The following is a 25921-nucleotide window of genomic DNA, read 5'->3' on the forward strand; positions in this document are numbered from 1 at the left end:
TTGATTTGTGTGGTCAGATGAGGAAGATCGATGTGGCCGACAAGCGTGTGATCACGGGATAGTTGAACCGTGCAATTAAAACGGTCGATGGATTTTTCTTTTTTTAATGATTCTGATTTGTTTGCATATAACATTTCATCGATTGTTGAAACTTGAAGATGCATGTAGGTAACGGTAGGAAACGTTTGTAATTTATTAGTAGCGACTTAATTTACTTATTTCTTCCTCGCAATATACGTGAGATTCTATATGCTTTAAGCTAAGACGCCATTTTTTACCACCAGGGGTGTAAAGAGCAATAAAATATTCTACTCAAGTAAAAGTAATAAGAAGCTCATGCCAAATTTAAAGTAAAAATTAGGAGTTACTGTTTTATTTTTAAAGCGGGGGATAGAAGGGGGGATTCGAGTGCAGTTTAGAAAGGACAAGGGCTAATAAATCTCTAGCTGTTTTTAATTAAAGGAGCATCTTTATAAATTAAGGTGCAATAAAAAAAACAACAACAACAAAAAACAACAACTATAGTCCTTGAGTCTAATTTGTGTTATGCAAATTCGCAGTCATTTATGATAATGAGAGAAAGTACAAAAATGCAGATTCAGAATTCAGACAGCGAATGAACGCATTGAACAACTTTTGATTCGCTGTCTGTCCTGTCCAACAACCAATCAGTGCAGTAGTTTCCGAAGTGTGATTTTTTTTTAGCCCCTTGCATTATTTTTATTTATTTATTTTTGCGAATATGATTTTTAAATGTAGTTAAATACAATATTTAAAAAAAAAATACTTCAATAAGATTTTAATAATTAAAAATGTTAAAACTATTCAAACTACTTACCACCTCTGAATTTAATCTACAGTGTCTGAGGTACGATATAGGAGATTATCCCTTCACTTGAATCAGGAGAGAAACATATTGCAGAAAACTAATTTCCATGAAGATATGGGTTACATAGGTTGGAGTGGAAGATCTTCAACAACCTTCTTTAGAGCTCAACCCTATTTGAATTTGAACCATGACAGCACCCCAGGCCTCCTCACCTCACCTCACACTACTGTACATCAATATCTGAGTTGACACCCTTATGGCTAAATGAGCAAAATATCTCCGCAACATCTCCCAACATCTAATGGAACATCTTCCATGGTTTCACATTGTATCCGAAGTTCATGAGGCTTAGAATCTATCAAGATCGACAGACTAAAAGCTAAAACACTTGTTGATTGAAACTATTTACTCCAGATCTTTTTTTGGAATATACCATAGAGATGCCACAACGTCTCGTTCAACCTTCTTGGATACCTTCCTACACGTTTATGCGACTTGTAATCGACAATTTTAGACTTCACATCAAAATCCTGCGTTCTGCAACCGATATTTGCTTCCTGTCTAAATGCTCCGATTGTCCCTTTAGCAATGCTGCTACACTCAGGCCTCGGCTGTCCATTACAACTGCAACCCGGTCGAGTCGTTTCCTCCGGCAGTTCACCCTCAATTAGATTTACTGTGCCATTGTGTCTAGTGTCGGAACAAGTTGTCAATGGATCGATGTCTTTCCCACTTACCGGTGAGCAATACGTTGCTAAGGAGAGTTTTCTGATGTGCAATATTTTTTATCAGGTCCTTTTGATTTCCTGTGTGGATAAGATGGCCAGGGGAGATTGATGAATCGAGGAAATTGGTTGGCAGGTGATTTCTTTCGCCGCTCCACTCTTCTGTGGCTGAGCTGCTTATGGAAACCGCCAGTCAAGTGACAGGGTATTGTTCTGTTTTGGGGGAAAAAAAAAAAAGAATGCTTTAGCAAGAAAATGGAGGATTGGTTGTCATGAAGAATAAAAGCCACGGTCCAGCATCTGCTTAACCTAATAACTTGTCTGTGATTCTTTTTTTTCTTTTTTTTAAGAATTAATAATTCATATGTGAATACTTCAGCTTTGTTATTCAAATTTAATTTCTTCTTGATAGTTGATTTATCGCTTAATCCAGAGGTCTCCGAACTTTTTTTGTGATTGACACATAAAATGTCCTTCGTGTTGGAAACAGAAAATGACATACGCCGGAGTGACTACCGGCTTTATTGTGGAGATTTTAGGATCGTTTTAAGGTATTTATTATGCCTCCTAATGCATGTTTAGTTTATTATTTTGTTCTGCACCGTGTAAGCATTACAAAATACTCCATGTAAAATAGTACTGAACTTTATTTACAACCAAAATATCGTATTTATTTATTATACAAATATAACGCTCTCCGTGCAGCGCGCAGTCTTGCTTGTAAAAACATACATGTGGTGCCAGTGATTCGCCTCTAGAGGCCGCTCTCGTAATGACAGCGGACCGGAAGCCAGACAAACTATCGGTATGGATTTTTGCCGTTAGCCGATTGTTCCAGCGATCAATTATCAGTGCCTCAAACTCTGTTAATAACATTTTTTTGTGAAAAAATCCAATGTTAATCATCAAATACAGATATGAGTAAAATAATAATAATTTTTAATGAAATTTTCAAAATATGTCTCTGGCATTGTTCAGAGCTCCATTCTACATGTGGGGGTGGGGTGTTGCTCAGGCCATCAGTAGTACCAGCTCATGGCAACCTTGGAACATTGAGTCAACCTTTCAAGCTTTGCCAGGACATGAGTCATGGTCTGTAGATCTAGATCTGGACATTGTTACTGATTCAGAAGAACTGGACCTGGTATCCTATAATCCTTAAAAAAAAAAAAAAAAAACCAGGGCTGGATTTACTAACTCCCGGTGTTATTGCCTCCACGGTTCCAGACCAGCAGATTTAATGGAACTATAAAGACAAGACAGGAAGGGTGGTTTAATAGTAGGCACCATGTCAGTGTTCCTGATGCAAGCTGATCAAAGAGAATTTATTGTTGGCAGTAAAATTATTTAGTAAAAAAAAAAAAAAAAAAAAGATATGAATTGATTGAAGGTCAGCAAAACACAGATCATGGGTTGCATGTACAAGGAATTTGTCATGGCCTGCTGGTGCTTTAAAATTATATATAACAAAAAAACAAAACAAAAAAACAAATGCTGGATTAAAAAAATAAAATTGACTTACAAATACAAATAAAAAAAATGTAAAAATAAAATGAATAAATTAAGACATTAACTATACACAAAAATACATACCATACTTATGACCAGGTGTCCGCAAACGTTTGCCAATTTAGTGTATATACAGTATTGACAATTCACAATAGTGGAAAAAAAATTTGTATTTCTCCTCCACCACTGTGGTGTGAAATATCCCTTCTGAGAAACGCCCAGTGCGTTTAATAGCAGCCAGTAAAAACCTTCCCAGTATAATCCACTGGATGACTCTCGTGTCCATACTGTAGGTCCGGTGTAATGACATCATTCCCTTGCGACGAGACGCGACATTACCGAGACTCACTCAATTAGTACATTACCAACAGCTGAAAATGAAACAGTGTGGCAGTGCTGCATTGTGAAGTTCATGTTTCAGGCGAGGTTTAAATAAAGTCATCCTACTAGAGAAGGGATCTTTGGCACGGTGTCGTGTTTACGCTACGATGTTCTTGCCACTTTCTTCGCTATTAAATAGTCAACAGCTGACAAGTTGGTGCCATTGTGCCAAAGCATGACTCAGGAAACGGCGAGGAATACAGTAATGTTTAGTGGTGAAAAAAAACATTATAAATGTGCAGCAAAAAATTTATCGTATTAATATCTCAGTGGAATGACTTTTACGATAGAAGCTGAAACCTATTTATATCCTTTCGTTTCTACCATTAGAGGTGGTTATGCATGTACCATGTAATAACACCACAAAGAAAACGTTCTCGAATGCTTTTATTGGAATCCGGCCAAGATTTTATTGCGATCGCGTCCCGTCGGGCAACAAGTAATAATCCTGAAAAACCAATTAAATCTCACGCTGTTAATAAATCTTTACGTATAGAGGTTTTTTCATGTGTTCTGTCACGTTATCAAGTAGGTAACAAGTAGACCACTCGGAAATGCACTTATTCCTGCTGTGTAGCGACACTGAACCAAACTGGACCCCTTTGTGTTTTCGCCACTTTCGTCTGTTAAGGAGGTTAAACACCTCGGGGGTGATGTGGCAATGTAGTGGCATGGCGCTGTCTGTTGGAAGAAAGATGCCCTACGCAAGGTGAAATGGATTGGTGCGGTGTTTTGCCGAAGCACAGGCTGATAAAGACCACGTAATAAAATAGTAAGCGCTTCGCTCAGCACTTCCTCGATCTCAATGTTATTTGTTTCGCAGTCGAAGCGACCTCTTTTTTTTGTTTTGTTTGTTTTTTCCAGCTATTCATTCTTAAAAAATAAAAATAAATCTTCATTATTTGTCGAACATGACAAAAGCCATCCAAAACGGGCCATTTATTTATAGGTTCATTAGGGACCTGCTTTAGACATTATATCGTGAATGGGTTGCCAGATTTAGCCAGCCGTAATTAAAAAGAAGCTTATCCTCAGGAGACATTTTGTTAAATGTTGCCAAGTCAGTCTGTTTAGTTCTTTTTTTTTTTCAGTTTTTTTTTACTCTCCATGTCACGTTGGACACGTGTTGTACAGGGTTTTGCAAATGTAAATGAACAAGTCGATACAAACTGACACTGATTTCCTTCACATCGTTTTTTTTTTTTTTTTGTGCACCGCTTTTTAAACATCCCATTTGCTGTCATAATAACCTCCACGCTTTAGGAAAGATAATTTTGCATATCTCCATAGAAGTGAGGTGAGGAGACCAGGGGTGTTCAACCCAAAGGTGTTCAATAGGGTTGGAGCTCTATAGCAGGCCGAGATCTTTCACTTCCACCCATAAAAAGCAGATCTTCCCCGAGCTGACTTTGTGCACAAGGGCCTCATCCTCTGCTGTATCAAGTTTGGGTCTCCAAAAGGGTAAATTTCATTCTGCTGCATCCAAAAACATCTCATACACTTGGGTGCCTCCAAGAACAAAAACAACACATGGCTGGAAAAATCGGTTGTCCCAATACTTTTGCTCGTACAGTGTATATTTCTACACACGAGTACATGCCAAAAACAAGCATCAGCCTCATCGATCTAAATTCCATTCCTGCAGCCTGTTGAGACTCCACATGGATCCAAACCCACATTACAGTCGAGATAATGATGAAATGAAAAGGCTTGCTGCACATTCGCTTTCATTCTGCTTCCCACTGCGCACCCAAGAAATTCCCATCCATGAGCCTTTTGCCACATCCCCCCACATCTTTACTCTCATTTAACTTTTTTTTCCCCCCGATCATTCGCTTTACATGCAACATCAAGGTAGAATTGCAGCTCTAGACGGCGGAGGAATAATAGGCGGTAAAACGGTAACAAATTTAGCCGGTCTAGCATTTAGCATTTGGTCTAGCGCTTTGCCGCATTTCATCATCAGGGCTGCTCGTGTCTGTGACGTGTCGGAGTGTCATTTATTAAAAGGTGAGATCGTAAAAAAAGGAAATGAGGCCCGAAATTCTCCGTTCGTTCATAGGTTTTCTTCTTCCCCATTTACTTTTATGGAATTCTCATGGATTATACAGATCCATTCAAACCATTCAATTTCTCCTTTACCTGATTTTTCTATATTGAATTCTATATCATTTAAAAAAAAGACGGCTTGTCATAACCTTTCGTAACTTTTCAGATAATTTGACTTGCGTGAGTGCTCAATCGCATCGGGGAATTACTGCCATCGGGTCCGCGGTAACTTGCTGAGATTGAACATCCTTAATCATCTTATGAATAGATAAGCATGCATAATGCACGATTAGGCAAATGTGGATCGAACTGCATACAAATTCGTCGAGTCCCACGCAAGACCTCTTGTTAATCTCGAAAGCGTTAATGGCGTGTAAAAATAAACAAACCTTGTGCTCTTATAATAAGCTTAGCATAGGCTCTGGGTTACTGATCTGAAGGTCAGGGGTTCAAGCCCTCTTATCGCTAAGCTGCCACACTTGGGGCCCTTGAGCACGGCTCTAAACCCTTTGTGCTGCAGGGGCGCTGTATCATGTCTGACCCTGCATCCTAACATCACTGGTATATGTGAAGGCAGAATTTGACTGTGCTGTATATTAACATGTAACAAATATAAAAAATCTTTCTTTCTTTCCTTCTATTCTGGGCGCCTTGCTCAGAATCTTATCCAGCTTGGTGTGAATAAGATTTGAACTCATGACCTTCTGATCCAAAGTCCATTACCAGTACTAAGCTACCACCTCCTTGCAGACAACACCTCCAAGGCCCCCAAGGCTGATTCAGAGCGATGTACAATTGAGCAGTTGCATTTTAAGTGCCATGCTTAAGGATTGGCAGCTTGGTGGTCTGGGATTTAAACTCACAACCTCTGGAGGCAAAGTTCTACCTGCCTTACCCACTAAGCTACCACCTCCCAACAGGCAACACATTTACATTTATGGCAATTGGCAGACACTTTGCTCAAGGGTCCGGTAGTGGCATCTCGGTTGTGGTGGGATTTGAACCTGTGACCTTCCGATCCAAAGTCCAATGCCTCAACCATTGAGCTACCACCTCGGGGCCCAGGAGCGGCTGGGATTTAAACTCATGAACTTTGGATCCAAAGTTCAATGCCTTAACAACTAAATTAAGACAGAAATCCAGAGCGACTTACAAATAAGCAGATGAAGCTTTGTGGACAGTGACCAGGGCAGCTTGGTGGCAGCTTGGTGGTGGTGGTCATTAACCTTCAGATCCAAAGTCTCTAACCACTAAGCTACCACCTCCTAGCAGACAACACCCCCAAAGCCCTTCTCCAGAGCGACTTACAACTGAGCAGTCATCCATTTCATCCAAACTTTTTGTAATAGAATTAAGGTTAGCATTCTATAGCAGGCCAATCAAGATCTTCTAGAGCTGGCTTTGTGCACACTTTCGGGTCTCAATCCACATATGTCTGGAAAACGTCCTAAATCTTTTGTACATATAGTGTTTGCTAAGTCTATAACCGGAGTCCAGGGCTAATAAGATCTATGCAGAAGGTTCCCCCAAACACATGTCAAACCAGGTACTAGTGCAACGCTACAGGGAGAAATGTGGAGTGTATAGATTTTTCATTGTAGTTACCCACTTTTGTTTAATTAGTCACCTGACAGATGAGCACCGTCGCACTAGTGAAGAGTGGTGATGTTAAGTAGCTCTACAAATCAACGCCATTTAGCACGGACTCATTTATAGCAGTCAACAAATCATCAAACGTTTAAGGGTTTATTGGTCTTGTTTTAGTCCTAGAAGGACAGGGATGGTTGATCTGGACCTTTGGTTTTAGTTGGATGCACTGGGTCTATAGATTAATCATTACATTATCTATAGATTCTCTACTAAATCATCATAATCAGGAGCATAAACTGAAAAGATGTTAATAAAATTGACCTCGATTTATTGGGACAGCGGAAGTCGCATGCGCTTTTTTTTCAAAATGAACCCACGAATTTGAACTTCGGACGATGTCTTCGGATACGGGTCCACTTTAATTGTATCCCCTTTAAGAGACTATAAAATGTACCATGAAGCTCCATGAAGATATGCTTTACATTTCTTGGAATGGAAGATCTCCTGCTATAGAGCTATAAATTCTACAGTTCGATGTCCGCTCTAATGCAGTTCTAAAGCTGTTTTGTACCAATTCCTTTCCCGTGCACAGTTCCGAGCTCCAGAGTCTCCCGTCTCCACTATACTTAATATCTACCGGGTTGCAAAAAAAAAAAAAAAAGTCTAGGGTATACGTCTTTGTAGCGTGTAAAGCGCACCAGTGTTTAAGGAAATGAGTGAAATGTCCGTGTGCCGGCCTCATAAATCAAAGTGCAAATGAGTAATTGGGCCACGGATTGAAACCTGAGTGACCGTCACCGCAGGTATGCTGCTACAGTGGGTTCCTGGCAATAGCTATACATCACACAAACACACTTGCCAACTCTCCTGGGAAAGTTCAGGTTTTCTCTGCCCTCACCAGAAGAGATTTTTTTTTCTCCCTCTGCATTTCTTTTTATTTTCAAATGGATTTTGAAAATGGAAAAAAAACCCCTGCTATATTAAACACGCAACAGCATTTTGATCAATAGAAGAAACAATAATATCATCAGTCTAACATTGTTAGATTCTTTTTGCTTCTTTGTTTTTCGTTCCTTTTACTTTTTGTAATATTTTCCTTCGTGTTTTGTCGCGTTTTGATGATTGGCGTGGAGCTCGGGGTGGAAGAGTCGAAGACGCTACCGTTTTCATCAAGACTGATGATGATGATGGACAGGATTAGAAATTAGTTTATTAAAGGGATGTGATTGAGACGGTTCAGTCTTGTGCGGAGGATGGATATTGGGGTTCTAATAGAAGAACGTTGAGGAGGGAGGAAAAAGGGAAGGTCGAGGAGGAGGTTTGTGGAGGTGTTGAGGGGAGAAATGCAGGCGGTCGGTTTGAAAGAGGTAGATGAAGAGGACGGGGTGGTATAGAGACGCATGATCCCTTTGTAGAGCGAAATCCAATTAGCTCACAGGCAAAAATCAATTGTCAAAAAAAGTCAGTCATTCAATGTAGAAAAAAACTGAATTTTTCTAGAAAAAGAAACCCCAGGTTTTCTCAAGGATACTGTATATCTGTTAAGCATTACATTGGTCTCTGGAGTACGGGTTCACAGATAAAAAGATATAAATAAGAACTCAAAATTTAAAATGTCTTACACTATATGGATTTGTGCTTTTTTTTTAAACCTCCTAATCCAAATTTATCCTCAATTTCCTGTTATAATAACCTCCATTCTTCTGGGAAGATAGATCATGTTGTAGCTCCTAATCATTATGCTGGAATAGATTTGTGTCTCCAAGATCAAGTCGAATTTTAATGCTACCACATGGAATATTATCGTATAGTCATAAATAGTAGAATACTCTCGATCATTGCATTTTCATTGCTGGTTATGTTTTAAACCTACAAAATACATTTGAAATAAAATATGTGATGCTACAAACATCTCAGTCATGAAACCATGTTTCATTGTATAGATGCTTTAAGAGCGTCACATCACAATCACATCACATCACACAAACACTCTCAAGCCACTCGATGATCAAAGAGATGTTCATCATCGAAGGACAAACCGTAGACGTGTCAATTCCAAGGGCGAACCATAGACCTGAAAAAATAGACCTGAGAAAATGTCAAATATGACCGCCACAAATTTCACCACCTAATCAACCCCATTTCCCAGTTCTATAAACTACACACTACACACAAACACATACACACAGTATCTCCCAAAAGTAAGTACACCCTAAGCGAACATACCCAAACTGCGTCCTAATAGGTATTGTGTTAGCATCATTGTTAATTGCTATCCAGTTATCCTTAATCCTTCTTGGCATTGAATTCGCCAGAGCTGCACAGGTTGTTGCTGGGATCCTCTTCCTTGTCTCCATAATAAGATCGTTTGTTGCCAGGTATTTAGACAATAATGGCTGTAGAGTGCTTTTTAGAGGACAGTAAATTTGTACTGGCATATAATCTGCATAATGACTGAAATATATCCATTTATTTAGTATTTTGATTTGAGAACATATAATAGAACGGTTGCTGAATTGTGTATATAGATAGATAGATAGATAGATAGATAGATAGATAGATAGATAGATAGATAGATAGAGAGAGAGAGAGAGAGAGAGAGAGAGAGCGAGCAATACTGTATATATAAATGTATATATAAAGCAATCAGACTGGACTAATTATGCCTTGAAGCAAACAGACACTGGCTGGTGGAGCACATGGTTATTTGTGACCACTGAACCATAACTGGCAACCCAACCCAAGAATAAAAACTAACATAGTTGTGTGGATTCAATACCGACTCAAAACAACATGTGTCTCCGGGGGAAATCCAGTTAAATTAGGAGCCTCAGCACGAAAAAAACAAACAACATTGTATCGTATGCTGTAGGAGAACCAGGAAACCATCAAGAACAATATACAAGAAAATGCAGCCACTCACAGCAGGGAATGGATCTTATCTCCAACTTTAAATCACTCCTTGCACAACCATCGAGGTGCTGAACAGATTATTCTATATGATGTGCATGTACGGTTTGAGGACACCTAAACATCAGATTGGTATGTGCTTTCAGTGCGTATCTTCTAATATAATCATATTCTAGAACTCCTCTAGAAAGATGTTCCACTCGATTTTCATGTGAGTTTGTAAAAATGTATTCAGCCAGTCAGTAAAGTCCTGTAGGTGAGGAGGCCTGGAGTCGAGTCAACGTTCTGATTGATCCCAAGTGTTCAATAGGGTTGAGATCGGAGCTCTATAAGCAGACCACTCAAGAGCTTCCACTCCAACCAATGGAAAGCTGGCTTGTGCTCAAAAGCAAGGTTATGCTGGAAAAGGTTTGGGTTCTCCTAAGATGATGTTCCACTAGCTCATAGCTTTTAGCTCCTAATCTACATGCTGGAAATGTTTGGGTTTTCCTGAGATGATGTTCCACTAAATCATATCTCCCAACTCCTAATCTTCATGCTGGAAATGTTTGGGTTCCCCTGAGATAATGTTCCACTAGATCATATCTCCTAGCTCATAATCGTCATGCTGTAAATGTTTGGGTTCTTCTGAGATGATGTTCCACTAAATCAAATCTCCTAGCTCATAATCTTCATGCTGGAAATGTTTATGTTCTCTTAAGATGATGTTCCACTAGATCATATCTCCTAGCTTCCAATCTTAATGCTGGAAATGTTTGGGTTCTCCTGAGATGATGTTCCACTATATCATATCTCCTAGCTCCTAATCTACATGCCTGAAATGTTCTCCTGAGATGATGTTCCACTAGATCATATCTCTTAGCTCATAGTCTTCATGCTGGAAATGTTTGGGTTCTCCTGAGATGATGTTCCACTAAATCATATCTCCCAGCTCCTAGTCTACCTGCCTGAAATGTTTGGGTTCTCCTGAGATGATGTTCTACTCGATCATATCTCCTAGCTCATAGTCACCGTGCTGGAAATGTTTGGGTTCTCCCGAGATGATGTTCCACCTATTCATATCTCCTAGCTCCTAATCTTCATGCTGGAAATGTTTGGGTTCTCCTGAGATGATGTTCTACTAGATCATATCTCCTAGCTCATAGTCACAATGCTGGAAATGTTTGGGTTCTCCTGAGATGATGTTCCACTAAATCATATCTTCAGCTCCTAACCTTCATGCCTGAAATGTTTATGTTCTGAGATGATGTTCCACTACATCATAGGTCCAAGCTTTAAATCTTTATACAGGTTTGCATCTCTTAGTTCAAGTGAAAATGTCTTCCGAACAAATCCAATGAAACCGTGTGAGGAAGAACCACATATGGCTGGAAAAATCCGATGTGCCAATACTTTTTTTCCCACCATGTCTGGATAAATTTTGTAAAGTTTGGGTGATATTCCCCAAACATCAAAAATGACCCTCAATCATCTTCATACTTTTGATTTTCCGTATATGGTAGTGTTTTGGAAAAGCAGAGGAATATCTAAGGAACCGAATATGGACCTGGATCTTTAAAGAAAAGTGCACTCCAAAACGTCATCTGCTTTTTTCGCCTCACCTGCTGGGAGCGCGAACGTTCATCCTGATGAGTCATTAAGGAAATAAAAACGCGAGGAACGGAAATACGCCGGCCATGTTTGATTCGCTCCCTGTGGTGATAAGGATGTAACCGAGAAGAAGAAAAAAAGAGAAGAAGCAAGTTGTTGATTCTAATTCAATAGACTGTCTGTGTCAACAAAGCCAAAATAAAACCTTAAATAAAGCAGCTCGCGGTCGACCTTTGTCGTCTTTTATTCATTTGCATTCCTCATTCCGTTTTATTGCCCTCACCCTGAAAAAGCCCCAGAATTCGCTCTTTTTTTCCCTGTTACCTTTCTTTCTCATCTTCTGGAGTAACCATGGTCTCTTGAGGGAGACACACCTGTCAACGCCTTTGCCCTGATCTTCAGAAAACTCCGCATGAATAATAAATGTAGCTTTTTCTCTCTTCTCTTTTCTTTCTTTCTTTTTTTTAAATATTGTTTTGATCTATTGTTTTATTTCAGGGTGGAATCAGTGTAGACAGAAAGCTCGCAACCCTCTGCTTCAAAAGTCTGGTCTGCCACAAAAACGCCACTTGATGTTCTCGACTTTTTCTGTTTATATTGTATTTATTTTTTGGATTTATTTCGTTCGAAACACAAACCCTTGCACTCATAGATCGGAAAAAGACCGGACAAGTCCAATTTTGAAGTTCGGCTAACGGGTGTGTGCGGTCTTCTGTTTTGATTTGTCCACCCCAAGGTTTGGTATTTGGACACAGAACACATTAATTCAAAGGTGACATGGAAACAAGACTCACCAAACTAGGAGTAGAAGATCAGGAACCATAGCGATGAAATGAACATAGAAGAGAAAAAGGGACTTCTAAACTGACTACCATACATCAAGCCAAATACAAGTTGCCTGCTTTAGTTTAAGCTGGAAAATCGGGTCCCCTGATTGGTTAATTGCTGCCAGCTGATTCATTGTGATTGACACCGGGCTCCACATATAACAGCACAGCATTTTAGAGCCAAACACTTTTTTCCAGCAAAGTTCAGGAAGTTTGTTACGCCTTTAAATCACATGACTCAAGTCTCTTGTTTTCTGTTTCCTGTTTCCCGGAAATTAAATCTAATTGAATTTGTCACATATACATTCATACAGAGTACGACATGCAGTAAACTGCTTTTTATGACTGTCCAACATGTAAATTGAAAATAAAATATAATACAAATGAAATCAATAAAAAGTATAAAGAAGATTTATAGAAACATTATATTTAGATTTTATATTTTTAATAGAGGTTATAAATTATAATTATATATACATTTTAGTTCTCTTTGTCCTTAGTGTCCAAGTTTTTTCACCCAATGTCCATGTTTTTACACCAAGTGTCCGTTTTTACACCCAGTGTCCAGCTTTTACACCTAGTGTCCATGTTTTTACAACCAGTGTCCATGTCTTTACACTCAGTGTCCATGCTTTTACACCTAGTGTCCATGTTTTTACACCTAGGGTCCATGTCTTTACACTCAGTGTCCATGTCTTTACACTCAGTGTCCATGCTTTTACACCTAGTGTCCATGTTTTTACAACCAGTGTCCATGTCTTTACACTCAGTGTCCATGTTTTTACACCTAGTGTCCATGTTTTAACACCTAGGGTCCATGCTTTTACACCCAGTGTCCATGTCCTTACACACAGTGTCCATGTCTTTACACCTAGTGTCAATCCTTTTACACCTAGTGTCTGTTTTTTTCACCCAGTGTTCATGCTTTTACACCCAGTGTTCATGTCTTTACACCCAGTGTCCATGTCTTTACACCCAGTGTCCATGCTTTTGCACCTAGTGTCCATGTCTTTACACCCAATGTCCATGTCTTTACACCCAGTGTCCATGCGTTTACACCCAGTGTCCATGCGTTTACACCCAGTGTCCATCCTTTTACACCCAGTGTCCATGCTTTTACACCTATTGTCCATCCTTTTAAACCCATTGTCCATGCTTTACACCCAATGACTATGTATTTTTTTTAAACTAGTGTCTCGTTTGCCACCTATTGTCCATGTTTTTAATATTTTGCACTATAATAATTTAATTAAGTGTTAAATCAAGTGGTGGACATGTTAATAGGTGTTCCTATTAAAATAGCCGGTCATTAAATTACAATGTTTGCCAACAGGCCTGTAGTTAATCGCCCGCAGCGTGAATCAAACAATCTCTCTTTCTGTGAAAGTAGGCGGTTGTTGGTTAGACAAAGTGACAAAAGGTGCAAGAAATGTAGAATTACGGTTTGCAAGGCTCCATTTGTGATACTACGCTATGACGTTAGCTACAGTAATATTATGCAAATAGCCTGTGCAGATTAACACAACCGGTTATCTCGGGCTGATTTCTAAGTGGCATCCCACTCATTTAATTGCTTTTGTATAGTTTCAGTCTTTTGTGGATCGAGTGGGTGCAGTCTGTTCACACTGATCATGCTAAGAATATTCTGCTGTGGTAGATGATTGGATTGTCATGTAATCATGAATCCCAGGTAGATAAAAAGCCAACCATGATGTTAACTTGTTACTTAACGTTAGAGTTTGTGACTTATAAATAAAACACCTAAATGAACAAATGCAGTATTTTATACAGGTCCACCAATCGCCGAGGTTTAAGCGAAGGTGGGGTGGAGCCAAACTGTTCCAAAGTAAATGGGAAAAAAGTTCAACGTTAGTAGAACTTCATCTTTTCCAGAGCGCCAAGGTCGGCCACTTGAGGAACGCTTTTAACTTCTGCACTGTGCACTCAATTCGAAGTCGCTTTGCATCAAAGCAGCTGCCAAATCACTAAATGTACATTGGTGTTTATGATTATTTTGGCTGTTTAACTATGACCAAGCCAAAGCACAGACAGATTTTAAATCATTTGCAATTAAGCAAGAAGAAAAATCTCCTCTCTACCACACTACCGTGGCGTGACGCCAAAGACCATCTAGCAGCCAAGTCTGCGCATTTCTGCCAGGAGGAAAAAAAAGTACCCGAGTGTGTAAGACGACCGAGTTTACACAACTCCAATAGACTGCATATAGAAGTAGCATAACTCTTTCTTTAAACAAAAACTTCATACATATGTCTTGTGAAAGGTCCTTAAACACCCAGCGATGGTATGATGACCCTGGAGCAGGGACCCTTAATCTATGGCTAAAACCCCAATTTTATAACAAACTTATATACGTCATAAAAGACATGTATATGCAGTATATATAAAAATAAAGGCTGGTGCTGTTTTTGTTTAAAAAAGAATGACCATGGAAAAACTATGGCAAAAAAAATAACCATAAGTAAAGTCAATATTTTTGATTCTATGATCTATGGCAACTAGTGAAAAAAGTTAAAAATAATTCTCAAATATGTGCTGCAGTAATGACAGTAATTCACATTGGCATGCATCACCAGTGTTTGAGGTAAAGGCCATTTTGATTAGCATGACAGTGTTTTGGAAGTACAAGCTGAAAAGTTTTAATAATAGATTTAGGAATCTAAAAAACCTGCTTTGCCATCACATTATCTTGGTATCTCTTTCCTTAATTTTATATACATTGGATGATTTTAAGCCTCGATGAAGGACGACCTTCGATGTAAATCAGTCATTCTTTGGTCTTGGGTACTTTCATCATACTGTTAGAGAGGTTTAAAGATGAGCATTGACAGCTTTTCTGGCAGGTTCTGCAAAACCTTTCAAAAAATGTTGGATAGGGAAATGATTAAAACATTGCACTATGGATCAGAAGGTCACAAGCTCACAAGTAACTAGCTATAAAAAATGCAACATACAATTATTGATCAATAGAACATTTTGCAAAAAAAAAAAACCCGCGGCTTAAACAAGGAAGCGGCTAATTTATGGATTTTTCCTGGGTTTTTCCCAGTTTCACAAACTTCAAGCCAAAAAACTGAACCCCATAACATTAGACCAATGAAATTTCCGAACGGAAACGAAAAACCACCTCACCTGTGTTCTGAGCTGCAGGGCATCGGGAGAAAAACTTCCACCGGTGTTGATTTTTAAACGCACGAGGATGCCAAAAGATAAACTCCCGAGAGAAATAGTTGTGAAAGGAAGGAGGAAGACAGTGAACAATGACTTTCTTGGTAGGCTACTGTTTAGAAACAAGCTGTGTAACAGACACTGTCTTTCATTAAAGCCTGTGTAAAGTTCAATAGTTTTAGTGTATAAGATACAAGATATAAGATACGGCTTATACACAGGTGCGGCTTATTTATGTTAAAAATAAAAATATTTGTAAAATTCAGTGGGTGCGCTTTATACAAGAAAATTACGGTATATACCATGTAGGCAAAAAAAAAAAAAATGATTCAAGGATTCAAGGAAGAAATAAATAGTTATGACGAATATTGTTTGTTGGTATTTGCAGATTAGCCTTACGTATAAGCTAGTTTTTTGTTTATGTACGCCAACCCCAAGCTCATTTTGAAAACTTAGCAACCCAATTTAACCCATTTTTCTTAGCCATGACTGGGTCGATATTTCACCTAATGCCCATGCTTTTACACCTAATACCCATGCTTTTACACGTAATGCAGATGCTTTTACACCTAATGCATGCTTTAACCACCTAGTGTCCATGCTTTTACAGTGTTTGTGGTTTTCCACCTAGTTTTCCATATTTTCCTCCTCTACCACCGCATACTTTATTCAGTGCACATAAAAACCACAACTGCCAAAGCACAATGCATCTGGCTCTATTTATTTGCCACACGTGCACGGTTTTATTGTCGCATCCTATCCTTCGATTGCATAGGTGCCATCATCGTCCAATGCCAACATGCCTTACCCAGCCCAGTTCATTAGATCCGTGTCACGCAGTGTGCTTCGTAATTATAATAAACAGCATATGCCTATAAAAACAACAACTGCTGAAAGTACATAAACAAAGTTTCGATTTGTTGTTTCTGTTCCTGGATGATTCGGGCTGTTAGAGCGGACGCTGAGCTCACTGAGATGAATCTAATTGTACATGCCTGCCTGAAGGTAAGCGTGCGATCGCTGTGTGAAAGAAGCAGACCCCGAGATGGCTACATGAACGCTCCAAAAACATGCTTTATCTCGAGTGTAATATGTAACTATATGGACAAACATATTGATACCTAGGACTTTTCCAACCACATATGGGTTTTTCCCCGAAACAACGTTGGCACACAAAGTCTTTCTATTTGGTGGTAGCATGAAAATTGACCATTGGTTGAACTAGTAGACAATGCACCGTGCACAAATCAAGCTCCATGAAGATATGGGTTGGAAGGGAAGATCTTGAGTGACCTATTATAAAGCTCTGATCTCGATTCTATCAAATCCCTTTGGGATGAATTGAAATGCTGATTCAAATGCAACCCAGACGTCCTCATCTGACTCTACATCAGTACTTGATTTTGCTAACTGACTGGATAAAGAAATCACATTCCAAAATTGGTTTCTTCCCAGCAAAGTGGGGTAACAGCAATTAGGTTATAAATGTGTTTATACAAATCTTATGGTTGGGTGTCTAAAAACGTTTGCTGGAACCCTGTGTAGCAGGTATGCAGAGTTTCGTTACATAAAACTACACAAAAATGTTACACCCAAGGTTTTGTCTGTGTGTATATTCCCTGCTTAAGCCCCACCCCTTTTTATCTAAACGGGAAAAGTATATTCCCACTGAGCTGTGATTGATATCATCTACTTTTAAATGTCTTTTTCCGCTAAAGAATAGCATATTGCTCACAATTTTCTGTACATGCATCGCGGCACAATTCGAAGATCATGGTCCAGGGTTTTAACATTCACAGCAGTATCCCACCCTCCCATCTGGCCACATTTTTACCTGCAAAAGGATGAATAATTTCTCAGTTATTCGAAAGTGTCAAATAGTCTTTATAGGGGGTTCGAACCGTACGTTCGCAGGGCTGCCATTTCAATCAGAGACGCCGTTGTTTTCTGACGAACGATGAGCCGTGCCACATGTGTTCCAGCCTGCATCTAATTGGATCGGATTCAGTGCACACTGTATTTCCCAAGATTAATTAACACAGATGACTTCAATCTGTGTTTTTTTTGTTTTGTGGTTCTGGAAATAGAAAGAAAAAGTGTGAAATAAAGTGGAAACAATGGATAGAAATCGATTTCAGAATCGCGGTGCGTGTATTGTTTGCGCTGTGGGTTGCCTCGGAATTGAAGGTGCTTATTTTCATCCCACCCATTTCACACTCGGCAGACGAGATACCCTGTGTTCTGTCGGTACCTCCCCTAGAAGCCAGGGCACAGAATCTTCAAATTTACAAAAATGCATTTTGGCTAGGCTAGAACATTTTCATGACTAGCATATTTCCATGACTAGCATATTTCCATGACTAGTATATTTTCATGACTAACATATTAAAGTCAAGAGTAAGCAAATTCCTGTCCCAAATATTAGTTGGGAACTGAAGAGTTCTACATCCTGTATATTGCAATTCTCATTTCAGAAACTTCCTGGATGGGTTATGGATAAAATTCCCCTGTAATCCCTTAAAGTCCTGATTTTATTTTAAATTGTATTCACCATTCTAGTATGCTAGTCTCCTAGACTTGCCCCAGAAATCCATTCAATGCTGAGGTGTATCACATACCTGAAGGTTACAGAGTCTCAGGGTTAGCAGGCACTGACGGCCTTCCTGCCATGAAGAACAAGTCCATTCAGACCCAGTGTCCTTAAGATCAGCTTGTTTTCTTGGTTCTTTTGTATTAACGGGTATATCCAAAGCTTCGCCAGACTCAATTTAGACCTCGTAATGACATGGTGGAAACTTAAGTAGAAGACGACCACCAAAGATTCCTCCCAGAGCCGTAGTGTGTATGAGTGCCAGATCTTCCTGGGATATGAAGGGGGCCCCAGTCATCAGGGACTTGCCGGCATTCACATTATATTTTATGTCCAGAGCGACTTACAACTAAGCAGTTGAAGGTTAAGGGCCTTGCTCAAGGGCTCAGCAATGGCAGCTTGGTTTTACTGGGATTTGAAATTGTGCCCTTCTGATTAAGAGTTCAACATCTTTGTAGCACTGAGCTACAACCTCTCTGCAGACACCACATCTAAACAAGGGACTTACAACTGAGCAGTTGAGGGTTAAGAGTTTTGTTTAAGGGCCCAGCAGTGGCAGCTTGGTTGTGCTGGGATTTAAACTTGTGACCTTCTGATCCAAAGACACATCCTACAAGGCCTACTACAGTGGTGGGCTTTAATGATGATTATTGGAGCAGTTTTATACTTTTTACAAGAGTCTTTAAGATTCCTCTGTGGGTTGACTGACTGGCTCAGATCTGTTCACCAAGGCTGGCTCTACTGGGAGCATTAACCTCCTCAGGATACAGCCCTGACCCTCATTTACCACGGCAAGATTTCAATCCAGTAAAGGGATTTTTGGGATTTCTTTCATTCACAGTCGAGAGAAAAATGTCGTATTTTAAATAAATTACATTATAACAGCATCAATCGCTCGAGTTTAATAAGCCAAACATTGAAAAATGTGCATAGGAACAAATAAATATCTATAACAAGCAGCTTGGAACTTTACAGACACGCAAACCCTCGAAACAAATAGGATCAAACATCGGCTCATGACATCTTTCCCTGCACTTTCATTAACATTCATCACCACCTGAAGGACAAAAAGATGTTTTCCGTCTCATGAGCGCCATCGATTATGGACCGGCGAAATTCTCCAGGGACACAATGGACAAGCCATTTTGTTTGACAGGAAGACAATTGTTTAGGGAAGTCAATTACTCCTAGTGGATGACTCATCCAGGAGAAACCAAGGGAGTCTTTTATGACCTTTGACCCTGTACAAGTCCCTTTACGCCTTTCGCCTGTACGATTCAGATTCATACAGCAATGTTGTAGGAAAGCAAATGGAGCTGTCAAGGCTGTCAAAGAAGTAAGATGCTTTAAGTCAATCTCGAGTCGAGACAACATTATAATAAAATGCCCCTTAATGACTAATCAAGGCCTTTTGAAATAAAGGAAAAAAGAAAAAGAAGATAGACAGAAAAAAGGCACATAAGCATCAAATGATAGGCTTCTCCAGGCTACGATCTGATAATCACTGTCATTTTGGAAGCACACTTTAAAAAAGCTAGTGAGAGAAAACAACCGCTCACGATTCTAAATGCGGGGATAAAGGAAGGAAGGAAGGAAGGAAGGAAGGACGGTTGGAAGGGTCAATGGGACTTAAACAGATTTTCAAATGTGATTATATGTTTTATATGCTATGATGAAAAAAATATATACACTACATTGACAAATGCACTGGGACACTTTCCAGCCAGAAGTGCTTCTTTCCAAAACAGTTATCGTCATAGTTGGAGGCATACAATTGTGTAGGATGTGTTTGGATGTAGTAGAATAACATTTTCCAATGAAATCAAACTAGTGGATCCAAACCTCTTCCCTCACGCCAATGCCTTTGTGCACGAAGATTGACATTATACATTACAATTAACGATGCAATGCAAAAGATACGATGTTATTCAAGTCGACATGGTACAGATCCTTTGCGTTGACTTTTTCAGTTCGGACAGACAGCAAATCATCAATTTACTGAAGTGCAATCTGGGTTTCTGATGCATGGCTCTTTTCATAAACAAGAAAAAAAAAAGATTAAACAAAACCGGACGCTCTTTTCCTTCTCTGTCTACAAAAAGACACAGCTCTACCTCTGCTGTGTTAATTTGCATTCTATGTGACTCTCGGGACATCGGGAAATCGATCTAAATTTTTAATAATAAATTATATAGAATAAATATATACAGTGAGGAAAATAAGTATTTGAACACCCTGCTATTTTGCAAGTTCTCCCACTTAGAAATCATGGCGGGGTCTGAAATTGTCATCGTAGGTGCATGTCCACTGTGAGAGACATATTCTAAAAAAAAAAATTCCAAAATTCACAATGTATGATTTTTTAACTATTTATTTGTATGATACAGCTGCAAATAAGTATTTGAACACCTGAGAAAGTCAATGTTAATATTTGGTACAGTAGCCTTTGTTTGCAATTACAGAGATCAAACGTTTCCTGTAGTTTTTCACCAGGTTTGCACACACTGCAGGAGGGATTTTGGCCCACTCCTCCACACAGATCTTCTCTAGATCAGTCAGTCGCAGAGAAACACGGAGTTTGAGCTCCCTCCAAAGATTCTCTATTGAGTTTAGGTCTGGAGACTGTCTAAGCCACGCCAGAACCTTGATATGCTTCTTACAGAGCCACTCCTTGGTTATCCTGGCTGTGTGCTTCGGGTCATTGTCATGTTGGAAGACCCAGCCTCGACCCATCTTCACTGCTCTAACTGAGGGAAGGAGGTTGTTCCCCAAAATCTCGCAATACATGGCCCCGGTCATCCTCTCCTTAATACATTGCAGTTGCCCTGTCCCATATGCAGAAAAACACCCCCAAAGCATGATGCTACCACCCCCATGCTTCACAGTAGGGATGGTGTTCTTGGGATGGTACTCATCATTCTTCTTCCTCCAAACACGTTTAGTGGAATTATGACCCAAAAGTTCTATTTTGGTCTCATCTGACCACATGACTTTCTCCCATGACTCCTCTGGATCATCCAAATGGTCATTGGCAAACTTAAGACATGCCTGGACATGTGCTGGTTTAAGCAGGGGAACCTTCCGTGCCAGGCATGATTTCAAACCATGACGTCTTAGTGTATTACCAACAGTAACCTTGGAAACGGTCCCAGCTCTTTTCAGGTCATTGACCAGCTCCTCCCGTGTAGTTCTGGGCTGATTTCTCACCTTCCTTAGGATCATTGAGACCCCACAAGGTGAGATCTTGCATGGTGCCCCAGTCCGAGGGAGATTGACAGTCATGTTTAGCTTCTTCCATTTTCTAATGATTGCTCCAACAGTGGACCTTTTTTCACCAAGCTGCTTGGCAATTTCCCCGTAGCCCTTTCCAGCCTTGTGGAGGTGTACAATTTTATCTCTAGTGTATTTGGACAGCTATTTGGTCTTGGCCATGTTAGTAGTTGGAATCTTACTGATTGTATGGGGTGGACAGGTGTCTTTATGCAGCTAACGACCTCAAACAGGTGCATCTAATTTAGGATAATAAATGTAGTGGAGGTGGACATTTTAAAGGCAGACTAACAGGTCTTTGAGGGTCAGAATTCTAGCTGATAGACAGGTGTTCAAATACTTATTTGCAGCTGTATCATACAAATAAATAGTTTAAAAATCATACATTGTGATTTCTGAATTTTTTTTTTTAGATTATGTCTCTCACAGTGGACATGCACCTACGATGACAATTTTAGACCCCTCCATGATTTCAAAGTGGGAGAACTTGCATAAAAAGCAGGGTGTTCAAATACTCATTTTCCTCACTATATATATATATATATATATATATATATATATATATATATATATAGGGTAGGTTAAAATCAACTAGGCAATATTTAATGGCTATCGAACTTAATGACCTTATTGGCGATCGTATTTTTGTGAAACTACTTAAAGAAGGAGGTGTACAGTACAAAACCTTCCACATTGTAAGACTTGGAAATAAAGCACGAAACGGATTCAGGAGGCTCTCAGAAATATCACAAAAGACTTCCTTCAGAAGACGTTCCATTTCCGTCCGACGCCACTGGTGCCTACGTTGAAATGTAAAGATTTGCTTTCATTTTCCTAAGTAATAAAGTACACGTACAATAGGTTTTAATACATTTGTATTAGAAATATGGACTTTATTACCAATTTCTAATGCCTAGTTATATTCCACCCACTCTGTATATTATATATACTTGAATCTGTACGTATGCAAGGTTGTTTATTTAAGGTATTCTTTTTCTGAAGCACTTCTTCTTCCTTTTTTTTTGACATTCTGTTTTTTTTAAGTGTCTGCTATTTTTATGGCAAGGTGCCTTATGTAATAATTGGCAGAGTCCTCCTGACATTCTGGCAGCTGGCATTAAGCTGCTCGGGAAAAAAAAAAATCTCAGGTATCTCTAGTGCGCCAACCTCGGTATTGAACGAATGAATAAACCAATCAGTCTAAGAATGCTAATCAATTCAGCAATCCTGCTTTCAATTACGCGTATACAAATCCTGGTGCAATATGGATATGAAGAGGGCCGAAAATTCCGAAAAGAGGATGACATTTCCGGAGGGATTGCGTCTTATTTAAAAATTTCTTGCCCAGAATTGAATGATGAGTACTGTCCGTTTTGATGATGAAATCGATTTCATCGCTTGACGCATCATCTACGTTTGGTGTTGTGCGAGTGTCTTTCTGAGAACCAACAACAAATCCATGATAAATACTCTAGAAAAATCTAATAAAACGGATTTTGCGATAACACCAGGAGGAATCACCGGTGTATTGACATGATGATACAACAAGCAGTTCAGGGAAAATGAAAAAAATGACGACGTATAAAAGCCAGAGCTTCACGTGTTTTCGAATTGGTTCATTTTGACCACAATGAGCCATTAGGCTCCATTTACATGCGAGCGTGGGTGAGTGAACAGGTAGTTCAATGATGGAGTCAATAGCTTAGAAAAACAGACCGAGTGTAAGTTGATCCACACTTTGATCTGTTTTCCGTTTGCAATAAAAGCACTTACACCGTTCCAGCTCACTTTATAGAGCTGCTCTCTCTCTCTCTCTCTCTCTCTCTCTCTCTCTTTTCAAAGTCGATATGTTTGTGTGGGTGTGCGTTTGTGTGCGTTTCTGAGAGGTAGTGTTTTCTCTTTTATTCGAGGGGTCAGAAAAGGTGTACACTTTTGTGTTTGGGCTGTCGGAGGGACGATTTCGAAGGGAGGGGTCTTCGTTTTCTCGTTATGTTTTTATCTACGAAAGATTTGCATAGCGATGATTTACGTTAATGGCATATGGAAAATGCATTCATCCAGAGCAACTTACAAATGAGCAATTGAGAGCCTTGAATTTAAGAGCCTTGGGATTTGATCTTGTGATCCAAAGGCCAATGCCTTATCCAATTAGCTATCATCCCTCTAGCATGATATGATGTGATACATACATTCTTTCTTTCGGCTTCTCCCATTAGGGGTCGCCACAGCGAATCATCCGCATGTTTGATTTGGCACATGTTTTTACGCTGGATGCCCTTCCTAACGCAACCCCCCCATTTATCCGGGCTTGGGACCAGCACTTGTGCAACCCTAATGGCTGGGGTTGGTTCCCTGACCGGGGAACGAACCCGGGCCGCAGTGGTGAGAGCGCCACATCCTAACCACTAGACCACCATGATGTGATATATACATACAGTGGGGTAAATAATCTTGTCCCTGGTCTACAATCTACAGTCCTTTGACAGCTCTTTGGTCTCACTTATGGTGGTGGAGAGGTTTGGATGAAAGAGGTTAATTCTGTGACACGTGTCTTTTATACACGTAATGAGTTGATATAAAGAGGACTTTTTTAAAAGGACAGGACTAATTTGGGTCTGTGGGGTCCGGATTCTTGCTGGTTGGTAGTGAGATCAAATGCTTATTTCACTTGATTTATCTATTTTTTTAATATTCTGTCTGTTTCTGTAAAAAAAAAAAAAAAAATACCATACATTTTCTAGACCATTCATTTCTAGATAGATAGATAGATAGATAGATAGATAGATAGATAGATAGATAGATAGATAGATAGATAGATAGATAGACACATTTATTGTAAATAATTACCAATCTTATTGCTAAACTCCTGAAAACAACTCCATCTGCCATTTTTTTGCTGTCTTGAAATTGCATCAGCCCATAATGCCTTCTGGGCAAGTTCTGCTCCTTAAGTCTGCAAATACTGTATGTTGACTTGATTCCATCTGCAAAATATGTTGATTTAATTCCTCTGGCATCTTAGAGGCCATAAAAAAAATGATGAATCAAAGCATAATGGACACGTGGCAGAGGTGATAGTCTGTACCCACGATGTGCAGGAGTCTCGGGGTTATACTTTATATACACTAAATACACTATAATACAATTTTCCATTGTTCAGAAACACCCAATTGTATGAGATGGTTTGGATCAGGACTTTTTCCCTTTACTTGGGAGACCCAAAATTGTTCCAACATCACAATGTCTTGCGCAAAAACCAGCTCCATGATATGCTTTACATTGGTTAGACTGGAAGATCTTGAGTGGGCTTTGACCTCAACCCTGCTGAACACCACTGGGATGAATGTGAACAGTGACTCCACCTCAGGCCTCCTCACCTCCACACCTACATCAGTATCTGAGTTTCATAACACACATCATCTCCACAACTGCACTCCACAATCTGCTGGAACATCTTCCTAGAGGATATTAAAACAGCAAATCTGGACTAAATGTGAATTCGGATTATTTTAAAGGTCAGGTGTCAACCAATTTTTTTCTTTTTATACTGACCTGCATAATTAAATACTATACAGCTGTTTGGACAAAAAATGTAAAAGAATATGTTTGTAAATATATATATATATTTATTTATATTTTTTATACTATTTATTTATTTATTTTTGTATATTTTAATTCTAAACTCCTGAAATGCACAGATGTATTATGCTGTTATTTATAGAGTCACCTGTCCATACAGTACCTCCCACACAAACCATGCTCTGCTGTAAAGTCTGGAAATAAATAAATATATAAATATATAAATGAATAAATAAACGCACATGGTTGTTATCCTCCTTTACTGTTATTGAATAAAAATCTACATATAATAGAACAAACATATTCCAATGAAACTTTGCCCGATGGACAACAGTGTGTCCTGCTAGGTTTGTCAGATCTTTCTGGAACATAGCAAAGCAATAGATCATAATTATGCCCCAGGCCCTTGATTCGGGGACGCGGACATTTTAAAAGATTTTTGAAAGTTCTCCAAGCATACTGAGTCACATTAGGTAGAAATGCTGCCAGAATTTTGTGTCCATAAGTCAAAAACTCGAATGATAGTAATGCTCGGCTAAATCGACATTTATTGTTGCTGTTTTTGTTCTGTATGTGAAAGATCATTTATTTGCAGCAGATCTGAAAAAAAAACTAAAAAGGTTCCCTGGTAGTCTAGTGATTAGGATGCGGCGCTCTCACCGCTGCAGGCCGGGTTCGAATCCCGGTCAGGGAACCAACACCAGCCATTAGGGTTGCACAAGCCAGTGCACTCTTAGTGCCGGTCCCAAGCCCGGATAAATGGGGAGGGTTGCATTAGGAAGGGCATCCAGCGTAAAAACATGTGCCAAATCAAACATGCGGATCATGAATACGGATGATCCGCTGTGGTGACCCCTAATGGGAGAAGCCGAAAGAAAGAAAGGTC

The 25921-nt window shown here is 39.4% G+C and overlaps 1 protein-coding gene and 1 long non-coding RNA gene across 10 annotated transcripts in view; one reads left to right on the forward strand and one right to left on the reverse strand.

Moving 5' to 3' along the window:
• The window catches only part of LOC124381948, a 46792-nt gene extending 34291 nt beyond the window's left edge, over window positions 1-12501 (reverse strand). For both annotated transcript variants that reach the window (XR_006924950.1, XR_006924951.1), the window contains exons 1-2: window positions 12378-12501; window positions 1567-1767 (exon numbers count right to left, since the gene is read on the reverse strand). This is a non-coding gene — a long non-coding RNA (uncharacterized LOC124381948). The remainder of the gene's footprint in view (window positions 1-1566; window positions 1768-12377) is intronic.
• Window positions 1-25921, forward strand: part of adgrb2 (adhesion G protein-coupled receptor B2) — a 333861-nt gene that overhangs the window by 26010 nt on the left and 281930 nt on the right. The window lies entirely within an intron of this gene.

The sequence above is a fragment of the Silurus meridionalis genome, chromosome 29 (assembly GCF_014805685.1).
Source record: "Silurus meridionalis isolate SWU-2019-XX chromosome 29, ASM1480568v1, whole genome shotgun sequence".
NCBI classification, from domain to species: Eukaryota; Metazoa; Chordata; class Actinopteri; order Siluriformes; family Siluridae; genus Silurus; species Silurus meridionalis.